The following is a 22850-nucleotide window of genomic DNA, read 5'->3' as shown; positions in this document are numbered from 1 at the left end:
CATTTATGCCTATTCTCTGCTGTTATTCTGCATGTATAATCATAAAGCACATACCCCCAGTGTATGTTCCACTTCATCCTCTGCAGAACATGGTCATAAAGGTTACATAAACATGGTTATATGTGGTTAAATATGGCTATATAAATAGGTTATAATTATCCATTATAAATCAGCAGACAGTACTGCACAGTGGAAAAAACATATTAAACTATCACAGGGGATGCATACTTATTATACACTTGAGTAATTACTAAAATTTAAGCCATGAATAACATAAGGAGAAGTTGTTAAGTGAAAGCTGGAAACTGGTTTTAGAGCTCAGTGGGAAACAGAATACTGTTTGAGACAAACAAAAAAGGATCACTGTGTCTTGCAGGCAAAAAAAAAAAAAAAAAAAAAAAACCAAAAAAACACAAACCAAGGAAAATTGACACTGATAATAAAATCCATGTAATTGCCATAGACTGATGCAGTTAAAAGTGACACCATGACCAAACAGATAAAAAAAAAAAAAAGTAGTAGAAGTCTTTCATTGCCTATTCCATCATCATCATCACTCAAAGCCTCATTTATTGGGAGTTAAGAACAAAGTAAGTCAAAGAAAGAAATAATCTATGAGATATTTATTAAGGTTTCTTTATAAAAGTGACAGAAGCTATAAACTAAAGCAAGCTTTAATATCTTTTTTTAAGCTATATTAATAATTGTTTCAAGCTATTTCTTTTTTTGGAATGAACAGCCTACAAAGGAAATTTCAGACATTGGCAAAATGACACTGGGAAACAGAGTCTTGTTTGTTTACCAAGACAAAATATAAATCACCTTCAATTATTATCAAAATGGAATTAGCAATAAAAAATACATAGTTGCAAAAGCATGATCATGTTAATTATTAATCCAATAAACACTAGCTGATCACTACTTTGGAAAGCTGGTGCATTGCTAAAGCTCCCTCAGATCCACTTTTAGCTGGAGCAGGTCAGGGCTCATTTGAGCAGCTGAGCTGACAGATGTGACAAGGGGCAAATATCTGAGAAGGAGGGGAGTGGGGACAAAAACTGCAGTCAGAAGTGAATTTATGAACAAGTTCTGAATGAAATGAAACAGAAAATAGAAGATTTTTTAACCATTTTTACCATTTTAAGTTAAAATTTTACCATGACAAAAAAGGACACTAGTTTTCAAAGGTGCTTATTGCTGCACTGACACCCATACACAGAGTGGTCACTATAAAGAAAACTTGGCTGGTTAGAATCTGGGCGTCAGGTAACACTGATGTGGGGAACCAGAGCTCTGCCAGGATGGGCAGTGTCTGTCTGGGAGGCAGTGGGAGTCCCTGTGCCCAAGCTCCTTGCAGCATCATTTACATCTGGATTGTGAGTGACTACCCAGACAATTCTTCTGCTCACATTTCACAATCCAGCTGGCCCTTGATGCACATAACCACTCCAGCACAGGCATAATCCATTGCCTTTATCTTAACCATATTTGACCATTTTCACATCTACAGGAACAGTTTCTAAAGACTATATACAAATATCTTCCCTATATTTAATTTGCCATCCTCAGCAGCAAGAACACTCTAGGACACTACACCAGGGCAATAATTTAAGCTTACGAATTAGACTAGACACCACAGGAGCTGGCAGGGAATCTTGAGAACCCACCAAAATTCCCACCTGGAAAGATCTTGAAGCTATCAGTCAAACACCTTCCTGAGAAAGTGACTGCAAGAGCTGTTCATCACCCAGGTGCAAACTACTCCATCCTCTTCTCTCTGCAGCTCCTGCATCCCCTGGGTAAGCACTGAGTGACTCCCATGCACTGGGCATAGGCCTGTTAGCAGCCTGTTAGAGCCTGCAGCCCTGTTAGAGCTATAGAACAAAAGTTATTTTCTCTCTGCTTAAATCCCACAGTTCTTGCCACACTTGCTGCCTCTAGCTCCTGCGGAGTCCAGTCAGTGAAATGTAATGTCTGAAAGCCTCAGAGAGAGGTCATTCAATACATTCTTGTTTGAAAAACAACTAAGAAGCAGCCATTCTCTAAGCTACATGATAAGATGCATATGCTTGCCACACTGTCAAAGAGCCTGAATCTTTACTAGAAACCAAAATAAACCACCTCAGAGAAGTAATTTGTGTTCCATCAGAATTTGTGTTCCATCCATAGAAAAAATAAAAGTGGCTAATGCAAAAGAGATGATTTTGCTGGTACTCAGGTCAAATTTGCATTTTAAAACTCAAAGTTTAACAGAGAGAAGTTAACAACAGTGGTAATGAAATGAGGGTGATTTTTGACAGAAGATCCTGCCAAATAGAATAATATAGAAAGAGTAATGCTCTTAAGAGAAAAAATTCAGCTCCTCAGAAGACCAAGAGTCCATATATAAAATCCAAAGAGCACAAAAAAAGAGCTTTTGTTGGTTCTTTCCAAAACTTTAAATTAAAAAAAAAAAAAAAGAAAGGCATTTAATGTCATAGGTATGCACTTCAACACGCCTCTCAAACTCACTGGACCATTGATGATAAAATCATGTCACAAAATTGATATTTTTTTGCTCTCTAGTAAAGCAAACATGTAGTTGGAATATATTTCAATTCCTGAGAAAAAAATCTTAAGCTCAATCCTCAAGGGTTATAGGCTAACAAATGTGATATTTAATAGAAATGTTTGCAACCACACTCAAATGGATTCAAAACACTGAAAATGTTTCTTCCACCTCTCAGATATTGTTAGGAGGCAAAAATGTAGCTGACTCCAAATGAAGGGCCTGATATTGATCTCCTTTATGTATCACAACTATAAACCCCTTGACAGGAAAAGAATTAGTATGATTTATTTCAATATACAGAATAAAAAACATGGCCCCTAGATGTTACTGAGCATTCACAGAGCAAAAAGAATATCCAGAGTAGCTGGATGCAAAGAGCATTGCCCTCAAGGAGTCCTGATAACATTTAGATACAGACTAAGCCCTTAAATTTGCATTTTTTTTGGTGTGTATTAGATGATATTACCAGCAGAATCTATCCTAATTACATGATACTGCATTTTAATTAAAGATATACAAATGCAAATTTTAAATGAAATTAACAATTATATAATAATTACTATCCATCAGGAAAATGTACTATTCTATTTTGTTATCTGAAAAGTATTAAAAATGAAAAGCTATGAAGCCTTGCAGGGTAGAAATACCACAACTGCATTTTTAATTAATTCAGAGTTCTTATTCCTTAGCTCACTCAAAGAAAATCAAACACTGTTTTTATAGCTTAATAAACTATGTATTTTTCTAATTTAGAGGGTTTAATGCCAATTTATTATTCAGATTCCAAGTCCCTTTGCAACATATTAATCTTAAAGGATCTCCAGAGTACAGGACCATCATGGAAATACTTCCATGGCATCATCAACAAAGGACAGTCATCAGTGACTGAAGGCCACATGCCAAACTCTAATGTGTTCAGTTCTCTGCAATTTTATCACTAAGATAAAGTGGAATTCAGACCAGCTATATATTAAAAGGGATATTTCTTGAAAAACGAAAACAGAAAATGACTCTTTTTAATTACAAGAAGCATGTAGTCTGTAATAACACTGTTAATAGATCCATTTCTGAATGAGAAAGCACATAATGTGTACATTCGAGTATTTTCAAGAGGATAAAGCACACTAAATTAAATAGGAAGATGCCATGTAATCAGTAAACGAACATGTAAGACTAATTATTACAGAGGATATACATGAAGAGGATAATTAGTAATGTGAGTCCCAGCACAACTAAGACACTTGTTTATTCAAAATATTTTAAATTGTATGCTCAGTAATGAACATTTAAAATGAAACCACTTCCTTATTTACATTGTCCCTGGATTCCAGTGAGATGTGGTGTGTGAAGGCAAAATATGGCCTTCAACAGACGTCCTGACAGCAAGAAAATCCTCTGAGGATGAAATAGATGGCCCTCTACAGCACCTCTGGACTTTATCAATATTAGTGAACAGTTAATTAATGTTTTTCATACTTTGGCAAGAAAATACATGACAAAATACAAAAGAGAAAAAATCAGCATGCAGTTTTGAGCTTTCTAATCTTTCCTGTAATTCCCTTAAAGGACAGGAGCACACCTTTGGTGCATGTTACAGCAGGAAGAGTGGAGGAGACAATGGCCAGTCATAACACAGCTCTTGACTCTGCTGTGGTAGTTACAGCAAGAGCTTTGTGATTAGGAAGTCTTGCATAAATCCTCTTCTGTGCTTGATTTAGTGCTTCAGTAATATTTATAATTTGTCCCTTCTGTGCTTGTCTGAGGCTGCAGCTGGACCTACAGTACATTCTCAGTTTTGCACAGTTTAGCACCAGCAAAGGACCAGAACTGGTCCTTCCTTTGCTTCCCTCCCTGCTCCCAGTCACACAAGGGAAGCCACTTGCATCAGGCTCTGTTCTGCTTTCTGATGTTTAAAGCAGCCCACACCTACTCTCTACAGAAAACTGCTTAGAGGCTTTTCAAAAATGAACTTACTGAAGATATAAGCCTAATTTACATACAATTTGTACTACACTGAATTTCTCTCCCATTCTTATCTTCCATTACCTTGGATAGCTCAGAGATGACTAAGTAGTTCTACTGACAAGTCTATTAAATGTTTTGAACTTTTGTTATAAATAGGGTTCTTTTGCACTGTGAAAAAAAGGCTGAGATGCCGTTTGTAATGCTTTTGGTCTGATGGGTAGCACTTTCCTTGAACAATCTTCACCATCTACAATCCCCAACAAACAGATAAGTCACAAGAGAAAGCTGGTATTTAAATTTAACATCTTTCCTAATAATCCACTATATATTATGGGCATAGTTTAGAAAGAAGCATGTAACTATTCATCAGGGAAATGTATTGTGCTATGGATATATATGGAAAATTCCAAATAGCAAGGATTAACCTGATGGTATGAGCAAAGTCATGACACCTCAAATGTTATACTCTATATTTTACATACAGTGTGTCTTGTCAGGGAAAAGACATAACCTGTGCTTCTTTTACCATTTATACCAAGTTATCACCATTAAAGAGTACAAGCCCTCTGGATACAAATGCAAGAAAGTGGGAAGTGAAACTCAAAATCAGTGGGGTAACTCATTAGCAAGTTAGTAGTCCATGCTGTATGTTCCTTTGGCTACTACTTTCAGTAACACTATAGAGCATTACAGGCTATCACAAAGAAATACAAAGTTACTATTCAACAAAGATTGATGAACAGATTTTTAGAAAGTTAAATCATAACACCAAGTCTTGAGTAAAGTGTACTTGAGAGACCAAATAGATAAAGATTTTGTCTGTGCTGGTTATTTTAAGCAATAGCATGAAGATGTAGAGAAAGAAGCAAGTTAGACATCAAAAATACTTCAACTAAAGACAATGCTGGGAATACTTGGTCCATTTAGGAGTGCAAACAAAGCTACTTCTGAAATATTGCTCATCTCACAAGATAATGAGCAACACAGTATTATAGGACAGATGTAACGACCAAGCCTTTTCTTACCTTTTATGTACAGTCAATAGCACCACGTTTCTACTGTTCAGATTAATCAGGCATTTATAATTTCATCAAAAAATAATGCTTGCCCTTACACTTCTAAGTCTTCATAACACATATTCTGTGTTATACTCTTCTACTGAAAGTTCAGTTCCTTGTTTTGGAAATCCAACCCATGCAAATTAAAGTGAAAGCAAATTCTTCATGTTCCTTTGCAATCCACTACCCCTAGTGGGCAAACACTCATCTCCTTGGTCATACTGACTCAGTCCATACAACACCTGGCTACCAACCTGATGATCAGACTAGCAACCAGAATAGATTTGTCAGACTCATTTCAATTTGCACCAAGAATATTGTGACAGTAAATGAACAATACTTATACAGCAGCAATAACCAATGTAACAGCAATAGTTATACACAGGAGAACATGCATAAGAACAATCATATACCCAGACATCTGCAGCTACAGGATATTTAATAAACCTTCCCAAATTACTGACAGTAATGGTGGTGGCAGAAATAAAAAAGAAGGAAAAGCCTTACACCTACCTCCATACTTGCTGGGACGTAGATTCCTATGCTCCCAAAGAACTCACCACTGTTACAATATTCTGGGAAGAGGTGGCAGTCTTGTGAGCTCAGGTGATCTGGAACATTAATAAAACAGTTCAAGGTTAGATTTTATATGCCATATTTCAAACTGCTGAATTATTCTTTGCATGTAACATCCAACTTTGAAGATATTAGTATTTTAGACAGTGCCTCTTCAAATTTCCATGGTTTTGAAGTTAAAAAATGTTTTTTTCAAAAACACCACACCAATACTAAAAATGTTTGTTGGTGGTTTTTTTTAAATCTGTGTAATCTTAGAATAACCATATTCTTCTGCAATAACTGTTGGCTTAAGGAGTATTCAAACAGCTTTTTCTGCATTTTAATTACATTAAGATTTTCAAAGAAAACTTAATAGTAAAGGCTGGATGTTTTTCAGTATTAAAGGGAATCAAATTCTGTTTTAATGCATATGACTAGTATGCCGGTTTATCATTTACACAGCTATAAGATAACAAGTATTATACATACAGTGTGATGTATGTATAACAAGTATGATACATTCAGTATATATATACATTGGTTAGATATGGACAGTAATTATACCCAGGAAAGCAAAAGCTTCAACTTTCAATCAACCCAAGCCAATAAAACCTATAATCATAGATTCTAGGAAGAAGCAGCTCAGCATGTTTTATTACAAAAATAATATACCAAGCCCTTGGAACTCTATTTCCTTTTTTTAAATAAGGAAACATAACAGAGTCCTGGTGCGCTGAGTAGTGCAAACTACTGAACATTTAAAGGAAACCAGACAATATGTAAACAAGCAGATGCTCTTAGCATAGCTTGGCAAGGCTGCCTAATGTGCATGATCTAGAAAGCCACTGTTGAAATACAATTAATTTTTCCACTACAAATATGACATGAGGAAACTTCCTTACACTAGAGAATTAATGAAAACATCAGCATAATTGACATAATTTCTGCTGAAGGGAAACCTTTACTTGATTTGAACAATAGGTCACAACTTTTGTGAGGAAACCCATGTAAAGATCTGGAAAAGATTTCAAATCTGATTTACAAAATCTTTTGAACAATTATGTTAACGTCTTTCTTCACCATCTCAGCAATATTAACAATGTCATGAACTGAAAAAAGTAACTTAAGTTTTTATTTTTATTTCAAGGTGAATGAAGCCGACTTTGTGTAAACATCTGACAGTTTTGCGCAAGCCCCATATCTGTGTTAATGAGACTACAAAGGAGAGAGCACCGTTAGATGCTTTACCCACTCAGTCTGCTGCCACTCCAGCGGGAGTGACCTTGGAAATCATCAGCACTCACCAGAACAGCAGAGACAGCCCCTGCTGCAAACTACACTGGAGGTATAAACAAAATGGTATAAAAAATTCTGTTTTTACAGAAGGAAAGGAATCTGGGGGTTGAGGCTCTGGGTTACCTCTGCAGTGAAAGCAGTCTGCATGTGAGTGGAGATGTGCTGCACAGAGACAAAGAAGCTTTACTTATGCTTTTACTTAATTGGTAGCAGCTGTAATTTGCAACTGTTCTTAACTGGAGGGAAGAATATGGGGAAGAGAGGTAATTTCTTATCAGAAGCCAATTCTGATCCTGTAACCAGCTTACGTAATACTGCAGCAAGTACCTGGGAAGCCCTGGAGAAAGACTGATGAATGATACCATGAGAATCCTGAAAGAACAAATACTGACACAATCCATACTGAAAGACATATTGATTGCACAGAATACAAATCAATAAATATGAGCCAGAGATTAAGGGAATAAAATGAGATACTAACAATCTAGAATAGAATTGTATGAATTAGGAGTAGCTGGAGGTTCACTGTAATTGATTCTCAAGTTGACACAATTGCTAGGGAGGTGTCTTTACTTTTCAAAGAGTAACCTGAAGGTTGTGTAAACCCTCCTTCTGTAGCACCACTGTCCATGTACTGCTACTTTTATTATTAAGAGCTCTGTGAACTGTAGTAAGATTTTTCTGTAGGCCATGTAACTTGAGACCGTAGCCCACTAAAGTTCTCTTGACATATCAATTACTCTGATTTCACTTTTAGAACTTTTATGAGACACTAATATCCAATAAGATCTCTTTCCTAGAATAAGGCAATGAATTCTTTGTCAAATACCATAATGAGGGCATTAATAAATATGATTTGCTTTAAAGAATTTTATAAAGAAGTGCATTATCCAAACAGCTAACTGACAGAGAGAAGGTAGAGAACATTAAAGGATCTAAATAGCGAAGCCAACATAAATTTGTACAGTAATAAAAAAAAACAATGGTGAAACAGTGACTTAATGTGACACAGAGATTAAAAGGAATCTTGTAATCTCAAATATATTTCTGAAAAATGCAAAACATTCTGCCATTTTCCAGAGCAGATAGAAGTTTGTATCAGTTTCTAGAGCAATGTTTGAATCATGGCATAAATTGCATGTGAAGTGCAAGATGGTTACAAGACTTACAGGAGTAAAATGCTAATATAAAATATAACTCATTTGTTTTACTAACCATGCAAGTATATGACAAATTATCATATTTACTAGGTCTCCTAGCATAAACACATAGAATACTGATTGATGTGCTCGGTTTACAGAGATTTATTAAGATAATTCTGACTGGCTGGACACAGTATATGAATTAATTTGCAGTTTATACTTTCTTCACCTTCTCATGGTTTTTTTGCTGCCCAGATTAATTTTGTTTTGTTTGTGAATCCATCTCATGCATGCTTTATACTGAACCAATACACCAGAATTGCTTTACTGAATTATGGTGCTATTTCAATAACTGCTACATTCTGTTGATGATCTCAGTTCACATTCATTCTGCCTTAATACAGGCTATATTTTACTGATAGTTAAAATAAACATGCTTTCTATAGAACACTTGAAAGGATACTTTTGGAATATAAAGCACCTCTCTTTAAAAAGACTGTTACCCTGTTCTTAATTAAATCTGTTCCATTTTATTAATTTCCAGATTAACTGTTGAAAAAAGTATTGTATTGAAAAAACGTTCCAATGACAAACTTTTGGACAACAATAAATGAAACTAGAACTCCAGCTGAGTCAAAGACATAGGGAAAGCCATTATGACATATGTATATATGGTGATGCAACATTGTAAATCCAGCTGGTCACAGAACTGATTCCTTTCACACTGTACAGCATTAGAAGGGAGTGCCTCATGCTGTCTATAAGCCCCTGAACCTTAGCCTGAACACCAGCAAAATCTGGACAAGGTATTATGCCTTATGACAACTGAATGCAAGTTCCTTTGTGCTTATACAAATTTGAAGATACAATTTTAAAAAGGAGCAGTAATCTATACTCTCAGAGCTGTCCATGTTCAGACACTCAACAGAGAAATTTCTGTCAAGTGCAGTTGGGGCAAGAGTCCCCCTTTTGTTTTTGAATTCAAATGTGGGATAGAATAATAATCTTACTTTGCTCATTAAAATCTCTGCATTATCAGGTAAAGTAATGACAGAAAATTAAAATTTAAAGTCACAATAAGGTTGACAAGAAAAAACATGGTTTTAAAAATTAGAGAAGTAGTTCTCTATTTTTAAAGACAGATGAAGAGCTATATCAAAGAGACAGCTGGCAATCCTTGAGTCCATTGTGCTTATGCTTGTGCCAACAAATAGATTCAAGGGTAGAAAATACAGCCCCGTGTGCTCAGAGCCTTCAGGATGGTGTGGTGAGATTTATTGAACAATTTAAGGACAGGACTGCCCTGGGTGATGAATTGAAAAGAACAAAAGAAGATAATGAGCTGCTTTTGCTTGTTTCAGCAAAGCCATATTGATGTGTCCAGGCAAAAATCAATGAAAGAGTGACTGGGTGTTCTTGTCAGCAATAGACAAATACCTATCTGTTAGGGTAAAATTATTTCAATTCAATAATGCATAAAACCCACTTAATTTGACATACTTCCTTTTATCCTTTATCAGTGCCAATCAAAAGGGATTTTCAGAAAAAACTACTGTCTCCCCTCCACTGCTGCCACACAACAACATAACCTATGTTTCACTTATTTAGACATATTAATTTGTTTTCTGTAAGCTTAAGGATTCACAAATAGAATTCACTGATGGAAACAGATTATTTAGTGCAAGGGAAGTATACTTCTATAAATTCATAGTTCCAGGAAATTTGAATTGTCAAGAAAAACCACCCATCTAAAAAAGTAACCATAATTGATTTCAACATTTCTCCAAAATAAATTTGAGAAAATGTATTTTAAAACATTATTAACAGCTTACAAAAGGGTACTTGACTGCATATCAAAGGGAAAGATTAGAATATTTTTAACTGTTTTCTTTACAGCAGAAGGAAAGTTAATAAAAAAGATATCTGATACCATATTTGTAGCACACAGTTATGATTAAGAACTCATAAGGGTTCTGTATCTCAAGGAAAATAGGATTGCTAACCACAGAAATGTTGATTATGTAAGAAATACCTTGCCAGAATGTGCAGACAGTTGTTTTGATTTTAATAATTCACATGGCTGCTAACTCCTGCCCCTTTTTTTCATCTGAGGGTTTCAGTCACTAGCATGAAAGAGCAACTCAGCAGTGTTGACTTCCTTCTCTTAAGAAAAGTGTGCTCTTGATGAGTAGTGCAGTAAGCTCCAGAGATAAGGGATGGGGGTCAACACTGGACATGAAGAGTTCAGCACTCAGTATGAGAAAGTGCAGTTAGAAATCCAATAGTCCATAAGAGACTAGAGATAACTGAACAAATGCCCTACTGTTTGTTCCGGATCCAGAAGAGAGATTCATTTAGGGTTAAGACTTCCACTCCTATCTAGGGGAGGTGTGCCCTACTGTGAGAAATCATTTCAGGGTTGACTAATGGACTGAATCAGGGAAATCTCCTGAAGTAACATAATACTGTTACCCTCAATCAATAAGCACTCACAGTTGTAACAGATTTTTTTTCTTTTTTAAATGAAATCTTAGTTTTTGCCTTATAGTTAACCAGGTATGTTACTAAGAAAGATGTCTCTGAAAGGGCAGTTGTATCACTACAGTGCTGATGCACACTTCAAGAGGCAGCAAAACAAACCAAAAAGGAAAAAACCAAGCCTGTGGAAGAGCAGAAGTCACTCATTGTTAAGAGCACAACTTCTATTCATTAAGGTGGGATCCTGCATTTCGTATAGATGTAATATTTCCAATTAATTCTTCCTAATGAACCATTCCTAATGATTCCTAATCAATCTGAATTTTGCTTTTGGAAAGCTGAGAAAATAGTCTAAGTACAAGAAAAACTGCTCACTTCTCAATCAAAATGTATGCACCAATTTCATAATCATTTCTTTCTCATTCAGAATTCCAGCAGACCTTCAAACTATTCTGAATGAGTCATGGCTCAGTCTGTTACACAGAGGTGCCCTGAAGCCTCTTCATGCCTTCCAGACTATGTAGGCAACTTCTGCTGCTCTTAGCAAATGCTCTGTGACTGCATTTCCACTCTTTTGAAAACCTCCAGCTCTTTGAGTGACTGGTAGCTGGTTCTTTTGCACAGCTACATAATCCAGTACAGCAGAAACTTTGCTGGTCTTGCATTTCTGTATTCCCACTGGCAAGTCTGTGGATCAGGACAAACTGCAGGGATCCCATTCATTCCTCACTTATGCATGAGTGCTAACTAGACAAACACTGGCACAATCGCATCTGGTAATGATGGAGGAAGACAGGCAGTATTTAATCCATCATTCATATTCTTCTTAAATGAGATGACACATAAAACTCATTAATTAGGCAGAAGTGTTCCAATTCATTCAGCTGCATTTTTGCTCTAAGACACGAAAGGACAAAATCACATTTTGAATGATGAATTTAAATATTCTAAATCCAGTTAGTTCATTGCACACACATGAAATATAAAACTAATCCCTAGCAGGACACTGTGCTGGATGTGTGGAACACAAGTCCCAACACTGCCAGTTTCACCACAGTGCCTATTCAGTGTTACGGAATGCTACAGACCAGCCTGCTGAAGTTCCTTTACTCCCAGTGAGGAGTGCACAGAGCAGTGGGAAAACAACAGGGGACAGCAGCACAGAACACACTAAGTCTTTCTATTTCTGTTTTATCACCCATGATCATATTATATAACAAGAGATTGTATCAACAAAAGATTTGATAGATGTAAAATGCTACTGTAATTACTGATGCTTTAAACATTTTAGATGATTGGTTCATCCTTAAATTTCAAAGCAGTGAAAGGAAAGCCAGATAAGAAGAAAGACTTTTTTCCTATCAGCTTTTAAAAAGATGAGTCAAATCTTAGATTGATTTTGAAGGTTCTTGTTTTTTCACAGCATATAAATCCTATTAAATTTTGATAGTGCGACTTTGTAGGACGGAAGGACTGTAAGCCAGCAATTTATAGCTGCATACTAGAAACCTCTGCTTCACAACAGAAGCCTATTTTGGTACAAAACTGCAAAGTAATTTATTAATGTTTTCAACACAAACTAAAATTACACATTTGAATTCTAAATCCTTTAGTACACAAATCTTTCAAAAATGGCAGTTATAGGACTCAGTTGCTTGAGGTACAGCCTATTTCTTCTGCAGAGTTTTGAGTTTGAAAAGACTTTTCCACAAAAATAAAGTAACAACATAAAAGGTATCATTATATGAGAAACTTGCTGCCCATAAATTTCTTCTCCCTCCTTCTCCTCCCCCAGCCTTAGTAAGACTCTTTAGGCAGGAAATTTTTACCTCATGATGGCAACTCACTTAAATAATTTCCCATGGAGAGCTTCATTATTTTTTACCTAAAACACTGAGTAAGGAAATGTCCTTTCTTTGCTTACTTAAGCTGCAGTACATTGGAACACCACTGCTGAGTGCTCATTTTTGGGCAGGGTTTTGCATGCTATGGATCAATCTCCTGGTGCATTCCTGGCTTTTGAATATTGCTGCTGTACACCCAGCAATGGAGGGCGCATTCTCATGGAAGCAGGATGGATATGCACTGGGAGAATATATCAAAAGGAGCACCTTTGGATGAGGATGCTGAAGGCTTTGGATTTGGCTATATGAAGTGAAGTCCATTTTAATTTAGGAATAACATGACTGCTGCACATCAGAAAAACAAACATGTCAGGCCGTAACATTCCACAACATGAATTTCCTACAAATAATGAAAATTGATACAGCTTCAATCTCAAGAATGCTTGTTTAGGGATGTCACTATTATGATTTTATTCTACTTACTATTTAGGTTGCAAACCAGATAAATCCAACCAGCAAAAATCCAGTTCAGTCATATTATTTGTGAATTACACTGAGCCAGATCACCAACTCCACATTTCCCTTAAGCATTAAAGGTTTCTTAAGCTGACAAGTATGTTTCTATATATTGCTATTAGTATAGGTTTGCAAAGGCAAGTTGACATCTTGAGATTAAAATCAGAACAAGCAACTGCACTGATAGAGAACATTCCAAGCAGCATCAGCATTGAATAATGAAAAGGATGTAGAAATAAATAATCTCAAAGAGCAAGATGTCACGTGAAACAAGATGTCTAAAATACTGGGATTTTAGACATGGGAAATTTTCTCTGTCAGCTCCTTACATCATGGATGAATATTCAATTTCACATCAGATGTAAACAAAATATCATAGTAGAGTGACTCCTAAACAGTGACACCAAGATCAATATTGTGTGCTTGTCAAGTTAGCCTTCTTAGGGAAAACAACAATTAAATTAATCCCTTAAGCTCATTAGATGCACAGGGTGCCTGTATTTCTGATGAACGATACATGAAATCCTCACACAAGGCAGAAATCAATGAGAACTTGGTAGATTTACACCCATACAGATCCCATAAGGACACAGTCTGAATCTGGATGATTCTTTTAAAGATTTGCTAAGGCTATTATATAATAGTCTAAGGAGCTTCTACTATTCCAGTGATTAAAAACTCATACATTTATTAAAGAGTCACTGAACATGTCATAACCTTAAGTATGTTTAGTCTCTCACTGTATTCTATTCCTCCCCTTTTACAAATAGAAAGCTGCAGTACACAGTAACTCTGCAGTGGAGATTTGGTCCTCAGCCTAAGAAGTTTAATCTAAGTCTTGCCATATATTTTCTCTGTTAAGATACTTTGGATATTTAAAATATGCAGGAAACTCAGATTGATTTGAATGTGGGCAACCCAAAATACACAGTTTTTGCAGTCAGAATACCAGATGTATTCAGACACATTTTTGTTGCATTTGAGTCTTACATAATTAACAGTGATGAAGCGCTGAATCCCAAAGTAGGCTCTAACTACTGAAATATGATTTTATTTAATTGTATCAAAACCAGTTTAATTTATTTATCTTTATTTCTGTTCAAATACACATGCACTTGAAAGTAGCATATGTGACTACACAAATTCTGGAAGTGTTTTGATGGCAGCCATGTAAATGTTCAATGAAGTTTCTGTCCTTCCTTTTGTCAGTTCTCACCCCTGCCACCCCAAGAGAGCACCAGGTCAAATGCATTTTGGATTTGGTTGATAAAAGGAAGTTAAACATTACAGAAGAAATACCTAAAATTCTTTTGGCCCGGCTTTCTTCAGGAGACACCTCTAATAAGGGAAACAGCCTCCTGTAGTGCATCAGTACTACAAGATTACAGAACTGCGAGCTGGACAGGAAGGTGGGAGTGCCCCTGGCCATGACATTTGTCATTAGCTGCTGCAGGAGATTGTGATGTGGGCACAATTCATCAGATGCTCAGCTCTACTTCAACTGTGAAAATGGCAAACCAAATCAGTAACACCAGAACATACTGTTATAGCAAAACTACACTGCTAAATCAGGAGTGACTGATTAGTCAGATTGTACTCGGCCTGGTGAGGCATGTGTTACAGAACCATACAGAAAGCTTTTATCCAACTCTCATAACATCTCTTATTCTGAAATGCAACAAGCTACAATTAAAAAAATTGCTTGTTTATTCTTGCCACAGCAACACTGCAACCCGTCTTTGCTGAAGACAGACTGACAGTAATTATTTTACAAAACTTCCATACATGCCAACTGTCAATAACTCTCCAGAGACTCTCTTTTATTTTCAAGATTTCCAGCTATATCTGAGTCATTAATTAAAATGAGGTATTAAAGAAAACCATTGAAAGGACACTTGCCTTTAATATTGCCTGCCTGGGAACAGATGAACTTCAATATTTCCAAGTTTTATTTCATTTTTCCATATGAAAGCTCCAGATTGAGTCTTAAGCCCTAAGTATGAAAATATATAGGGTCTAACTTCTTATTTATTTCAACCTTCCAAAGGATGAATGACAGAAGACAAGTTGTATGGGTAGTACATCAATAGCCTCTGAGTGAAACAATGTAACAATGGGCACATGTAATTAAGCAAGCTGACCATGGATGCTACAAATGGACTGTGTGCCAGGTTGATCTGCTACCTAAGAGATGTGCCACTGGCTGTGCCAAGTGTCAGCTACCAATGCCTTTACTGCTGTAGCATTTGCTTCCACTTACATGATTGAAAATCTGTGTAAAGGAGACCCAAACTCCCCCTGCCAGCCTCTGCATGGACAGCAAGGCAGACATCCATTGCACTGCAGAAACCACAGAGCTTACAAGTTATATAACCAGCTATGAAGGTAAAGATAACAAACTGAAATCTCAGTCTTGTTCTGCAGACACACATTTTCAGCAGCTTCACTGTAGCACTCATAAACACCAAGATATCAGAGTCACACAGCAACTCAGCTGCCCAGCTACAAGAAGAACCCAGGGCTGGTGCAGTCTCTGCCCAGTGCATTGCACAGGATCATGTCCCTTACATAGGACACCAAGCTCAATATCAGCAGAAAGGCTGTAACACCAATAGCTACAGTACAGCACAAACATCACAGGTGTGCTGGAGCGAGGGATCAGGCTCTCAGTATACATGATTCTGAGATGTAAATATATTTTGTCCATATATTTTGTCCATAACTTTGCAAATTCATTTTCCTCAAAATGTTTAACCAACTTTAGTCTGTGAGCGGTAATAACCACTTTTAACAATTTCCTGAATTTAGATCTTTTATTTCTAATAGTTTAAGACTCACCAACTGCTAGGTTAACACCTGAAAATACCCAATTAATTCTCACTGAAGAAAACAGATGACAGATCCAGGAAGGGACACAGACAATAAATTATACCACTAATAATTGACATTATTAAATTTTTGTTTCCCTGCAATTTCAATGTTAAAGTATTGAGGGATCTTGCCAGACTACATCAAAAGACAAAAAGTCATTATCTTACAGAAGAAGAGTACCTAATTCAAGATAACTGTACTGTAGCAGCCCTTTGGCAGTTTTTATTCTCTGGGAAAATTGCCTTCCTTTCAAGGTATTGTAGGACCCATCTGCTAATATTGCTCATTTGCATTTTAATTTTTCGAGGAATGCCTTTGCCAAACTAAGCACCAGAATTCCTCTTCTTACAACAGGAATGAAAGGCCTTAATGTCAGAAGACATAAATAATGCTGATGTCTTGTTTATGTAAACTATAGGGAATTTAGCAGAAGCGTTGAGCAGCACTGCACATTGAGATATGGAGGAATGACACAGGCAGAAGAACAGATTCTCAGGTATATTTTTACTGTATGGTACACTATTGAAACAGGAACATCATGGTTTACATGTGTGTAGGATAAATTCTGCCCATCAGTTTACTCTCTTGCTGAAAATGAGGACACATACTGCACTTCCCCAGAGATTAAGCTGTAAGGATTAGGACTGATTATCCTAGTGCATGTTTCCTATGTCTAACCATTTTGTTCTCTGGAACTATTCTAAACTCATACTGTATTTAGAAGCACACACAATACCCTGTTCCCTGCTGACTGGCACAGGCCCCCAAAGCCTCTTATTCTGGACTTTCCAAGACATGCTGCCATGCTTTTGTTAAACAGCAGCAGCAGCTACCCATATTTTTCTCTGCACATAACACTTGCATAAAACAGAGGATAATTTCATGTTTCCTTATTCACACTTAACATATGACTGATACTCATCTTGGCATCTTTATGATGCTGCTGTAGCAGGTTTTATACCCAGCTTTTATCAAATATTCTCATCTAACTGTAAATGCTTGCATGAGTCATGTAGCTGGCTCTAGACGTTGTCAGTGAGTCCCAGTCTCTGCCAAGTCCCTTTGTGCTGGGGCTGGACAGTGCACATTTCCAGTCATACTCACAGTGGCTCCTGTGTGACTTGTGTAACCGCATTCTGTGGTCATTTCAGATGCTACACTGGATGTTCTCTAGCACTGAGTTCTTTTTTTCAGACTCCACCAGTGTGGGTTTTTCTTGCAGCCAGCACTGCACCATGCTACTTGTTGTATATTCTGAACAACATGCTTTTAAATTAAAAACACATTAGGAATTGCTACTTGCACACAAGATGTATGTTAAGTTACAGAAGTTTGGTGTGTCTGCCTCCATCATGAGGTCTGAGTTGATATTATTATGCCTAATAAAAGTAGTTCTGAAGAAACATCTTCAAATCTTCTTCTCCTCTCCCTCCTTTTTTAAACTGCTTTCCCAGGTCACAGATTATATCTTTTCATTTCAATGTCCTACCAGAATGATTGAATTTCTCCAGCAATAAAAGTAGGAAAGCTTTTTCAAAAGTTTACATAACTCTGCAGCTTCTAATCTAGTAATAACTCCTTCAAGACAAAATAAACTCCCTTAGTGCTACAAACAAGTGCTGTTTAACCTCTTCCAAGCACATGAACAAGGACAAAGCATTTATCTCTTCGATAATTGGAGTTCATCATCTGTATCTCAAGGAAATGTTTGCAAAAGATAATTTATGTGCAAGTGTTTAACCCAGATTGATTACATTGCCAAGTAGTATGCCAACTATTTGAGAAATGTAATTTACAGTCTCGCAATAGATACTTTACTAAATTTTGTATTCATCTGTCACAGCTGTGTTCAATGATTTGACCCTGATTAAAATTCAGGCAGTTTCTTTCTGTGGCAATTCTTTTTGATATCTCATTCATCTCTACAATTTCAATAAAACTGGGAATAAAATAGGAACATTCTGGCCTCTATTTACTGTATATATTACCAGCTGTCTGCAGATTCTTACAGTAACAGTACAGCACAAGGGGCTGACTTTGTTGGATCCTCCTCCTGAGTCTTTCAGGTATGAGACAAAGAAATCAGCAGTATCTCCCTCTTTCCCTTTGCAAGACCACATGGAGAGTTACAGACAAAAGAAAATCAAAAGCTTTAAGATCCCATCACATGGAAAGTAATCTTCTAGCCATACTGTGAGCCAAGACTGAGGAATGACTCAAAGTAGTCTAGAATAACTAGAAAATTGTTTCCACAACCCATGTAAGCAGTGATGTTCTGACTGAATCACAAGGAAAATGGGAATGTAAGGATGTTCTCATGTAACCAGGCTTGCTGGGGTTACCTGCATCAGCTGCCTTTGGTTTGTTTGCTCAGGAAAACAACGACCCTTCTGATCACAACCACCTAGAAAACTGAAGTAGGAAGAAGGTTGAACCAACCTTCCCTCTCACACGAGAGCTTACAGCATATGTTGAATTGCTACAAGAGTTTATTTCAGTGACCGAATGGTGTTAGGGAGAAACTCAGAGAAACAGGAGGGAAAACTTTGGCAATTGTCAGACTGCATAGAAAGGTTAAAAAAGGATTTTTTAAATCAATGATTGAGCATGGGAAAATAAATAAACAAACAAACCAACTCTGAGTAAGAAACTGAGAGGAACTGGAAACTGGCCTTGAGAGAGGGTATTATATTGACTTCTACTTCTAAAGGACAAACTTCTTAGGCACAGAGGCTTCCTAGTGTAAGAAACAAATCCATAATGGGTTTTTCAGTAAAAAGAAAAGATAGCAAAGACATCTTCCCTTCATAATGTGACAAGCTTTATGTTAAAAAAAAGGGAACTTTATACAAAAATGTGTATTTGACTAAAATTCCTCCAAATCAAGCTATTACTATGCCTCTATTTGCTGTCAGTATAACAAACGGAAAGCATGGAAAAAACATTAAAATGGTGACAAACATGAGCAACAGGGCCACAGGCCAGGAGGACTCAAATATTTTTAAAGTGCAATGTGATAAATGAATGCCAGTGTAAGAATTTCCATGTCAGTAAATGCCTTTCCAGACTCTTAGGCAAAGGATATGACAGACACCCTCACAGCGAAATTTTGTTGTTATTTAACGAGATTCTCAGTTGCTGCATTTTCCCATCACAGCAGAAATATTGGTGGAGCCCAACTAAGGTACAAATAACAGTGGTACTAAGGAAACGCATGGCATATGCTGATATTTGGATGAAATATTCAGCTAGGATTTATACTGGAGTATTGTCAGCTCAAACACTTCTATGTCATGACAAATTATTACAGAAATCGCAGAAAATGTTTAAATCAGAAGCGATGGCCTCAAAATTATTCTTTTTTCTTATAGAGTAACACTTGAATCTTTAAAAACATAACATTATTCTATTATAGTTTTACTAAGAGAAAGTTGGTTAAAAAGTAACAAAAATATTTCAGTAACTCGGGAAGGTTTTTTTTGTTTTTTTGTTTTTTTGTTTTTTTTCCCAGTTTTTATATTCTCTTTGAATGCAGAGAAGCAGGGATGGTGATTTTGGGTACAGCCAGCCATATGGCATCCATACCTATTCTAACTTGAGATTTGTCTTCTTTTTTTGCAAGTGCACTATACAGCACTGAATGTTATACAAACTGTATGGCAACCAACCCTAAATGTTATACAAACTGTGTGTCAACCAAAAAGTACAGCACAGCTCCCAGTCAATAATGAGCTACCAGCTGCTACTTGAAGCAAAAGGTATTCATGTGAATCTAGAGACAACTCACTGAGGAAAAGTTAGCCATCATTCCCTGGGAGCTTGGTTTGATTTTTTTAAGATGAAAAACAATAAAATGTGTCTCTTCAAATGAAATATTTTTTCAGTTAAGAGGTTTCCTTTTGGAATGCCTCTCAAAAGACATGACTAGTGACAGTAATGCAAACAAAACTCTGACCCCTGGAACAAATTAAGCGCATACAGATGGGATGTCAAGGAAAAAAGAGTTTCAGACCTATAGCATTGGCCTCTGTCTTCCTTCTTGAAAAGGAGGAAGCATTTAGGCCACTAACAGCTACCAGAAAACTCCTGTCTATAGCTCTATTTTTGGGCCAGAACAGACAAATCTAGAGAGATTAGCCTAGAAAGACATGCAGAGGAGTGAAGGAGAATTCTTGCCAAATGCAAGAACAGACTCTAAGATCAGAACAATTCCCTCTAGATATTGGCAGGTGTATTCCCCCAAAGCTTATCTCTAATTTCCAGTGTTTTTTCCAGTTACAGCCAAGAAAGTGTCTCCACATGAATACAGGAAGGAAACAAGACTTCCCACTTCTGGAGATAACCCTTTAGCTTTCCTTCAATATGCCTCCTTGAAGAGCTGAGTGACTCAGCAATAATGAGATGGCATTTAACAGGATACATTAAGAATTATGAATTCTGTAGAATTCCTTTTACCTTTCTCACCCTAAAGAAAAATAATTCAGTATTACCTTTCAAAATTTCTCAAGTTTCCTGTATACTAGTCCAGGGCACACAACACCTGAAGATCTGGCTGCACTTTGCAGATCCAAGTCACTTTTCCATTACAGCCCAGCAATAGATATATGAAAAATAATTGCTTATCTTGGATTCAAATGCATGTGTATGAGTCAGAAACAAGATGACAACAGATTTAGGACATTGGTCCACTTACATATAGTACAAAACATCCCAGTCAAAACAGAAAAGTAGTTTTGATTTTCTACAACTGAGTTTCTCTTTCAGTAAAATAATGATATTGAAACAATCCTTACTATAAATGAAGCATAGAATCTCAGGAGTTTAACTCTCATTTGAGTAAACTGTATATACTCATCATTTATCAATATTTATTTTTCTTCCAGTTTATCACTCTGCATAATGAGCTTTTACTCCATTACTTCAGGACTCATTTTCAATAAATAAAACAGTAACAAAATACTCAAATAACTCAGTCAAAGAAATGAAAAGACAATCTGAGCAAATGAGTTTTCCTTTTCCTTTCATGTAATTACTTAGGATCAGATGCTGATATTTCACCTCCTTGAGAATAAATATGAGTTTCCTAGCAATGTCAACTACACTATAAACAACAAATTCATGCATTTTAAAGGCTTGGTAAAGACAGAGCAGCAGCCAAGAATGCAGCTGTAACACTGCCCTGACAAAATTACTATCAAAAGGAAACAGAATTGCAGTAAAGATCACTTTTCTTTTCTGAATTTGTTCCAATACTTGAATTCAGATCAATTAGCTTCCATCAGTTACTAAAGATCAGAACAAGTTACAGGAGACAACTAGAATGACAAAAAGCTAAATAACAAAATTCTCCACCTGAACAGATATTTTAAAAAAACCCCAGAGTAACAGAGTAAGCAAAAAAAGTTAGGTTGCTTTAGTCTAATAGTAACCCTAGATAAATATACCAAATTAACCTGCCCATGCACCTTCTGGACTTCTGGCTATATGCTACATCTAGGGATGTAGAATCATCTAGGGAAAGGTCAAAACTATACATAATTTCCAAATCCATTAGAGCTGAGGATTAAAACATTTCCAGCTCCTGTTGTCTTCCTTTTACTAAGGTGGTATTCCAAATCACAAACTGCTGGTTTTGGCAGCAGTTCTGGAACACAGAAGATATTTATAGTGAAGATGTATCAGCTGTAGATCTGTCATAGCACCAGAAGAAGGATTTGATCACTTGGGTATTTCAATTCTTTTGAACTTGCACAATTTCTACTTTTGAGCCCTTACAGCCTACCTCATTGGAAATAAAGTATACAAACTTTAACACAGTTTTACTCATAGGATTTGAATATACAAAATGCAGGATGCATTCTCATAAAAAAAAAATAGTAATAGCACTAAGTGTGCAGTAAACAGCCCTAACAACAGTTTTCAGATCAGATGTTACTGACCACTGCAGAGAAGTGGAGAGCTCCAAGGTAAGGACAGAAAGTGAACCAGCAGCAGCAATAACCAGAGGCATGACAAGCAGTGAAGACTGAGTACTGCATGCAGGAATTCTCTGTTTCTGTCTCCCCACCACCTACCCACAACACAGTTCCATTCCAGAACCTAAGTCAGTCTGCCTTGTGACTTGGTATACTCTAAAAGCATCACCATGCATCCACTGACACCCCACTGATGTAAGCTTGATTTGCCCTGATCAATAAGCTAGTAAGTTATCACGGCCCATTTTTGCCTTCTGCACTTTCCCAGTGAGAACCCAGCATTGTCATAGCCTGAAGTTCAGTGGGGTTTCAGCAATATTCATCTCAAAATCACCCAACTACCCCTTGCTGCCAAAAGCATTCATTAGGTGTCAGTTTGACACATCTTGCCATCTTCTCTTATTACTGACTGCAGGGGTTGACTGGCAAAGGAACACTGGGATAAGCTAAAAGATAAGCATCTTTACTGAAAGGCTTGACAAAGTTTAATGATCTTGATATCATAATCAGTGCTCTCAAAATTCTTTCCTGGATAAAAGATTCATCAGCGTGTAAACTGGTTTCAAAAATTATTAGACAGGAGGAAAAGTGTTCCA

At 36.6% G+C, this 22850-nt stretch overlaps 1 long non-coding RNA gene across 1 annotated transcript in view; it reads left to right on the top strand.

The window, feature by feature from the left end:
- The window catches only part of LOC110471409 (uncharacterized), a 66462-nt gene that overhangs the window by 17880 nt on the left and 25732 nt on the right, over positions 1–22850 (top strand). The window contains exon 3 of the long non-coding RNA XR_002465588.2: positions 7280–7477. This is a non-coding gene — a long non-coding RNA (uncharacterized LOC110471409). The remainder of the gene's footprint in view (positions 1–7279; positions 7478–22850) is intronic.

Source organism: Lonchura striata, chromosome 11, assembly GCF_046129695.1.
Source record: "Lonchura striata isolate bLonStr1 chromosome 11, bLonStr1.mat, whole genome shotgun sequence".
Classification (NCBI taxonomy): Eukaryota; Metazoa; Chordata; class Aves; order Passeriformes; family Estrildidae; genus Lonchura; species Lonchura striata.
The sequence above is the reverse complement of the archived record's forward strand: the minus strand, read 5'-3'. Positions and strand labels throughout refer to the sequence as shown.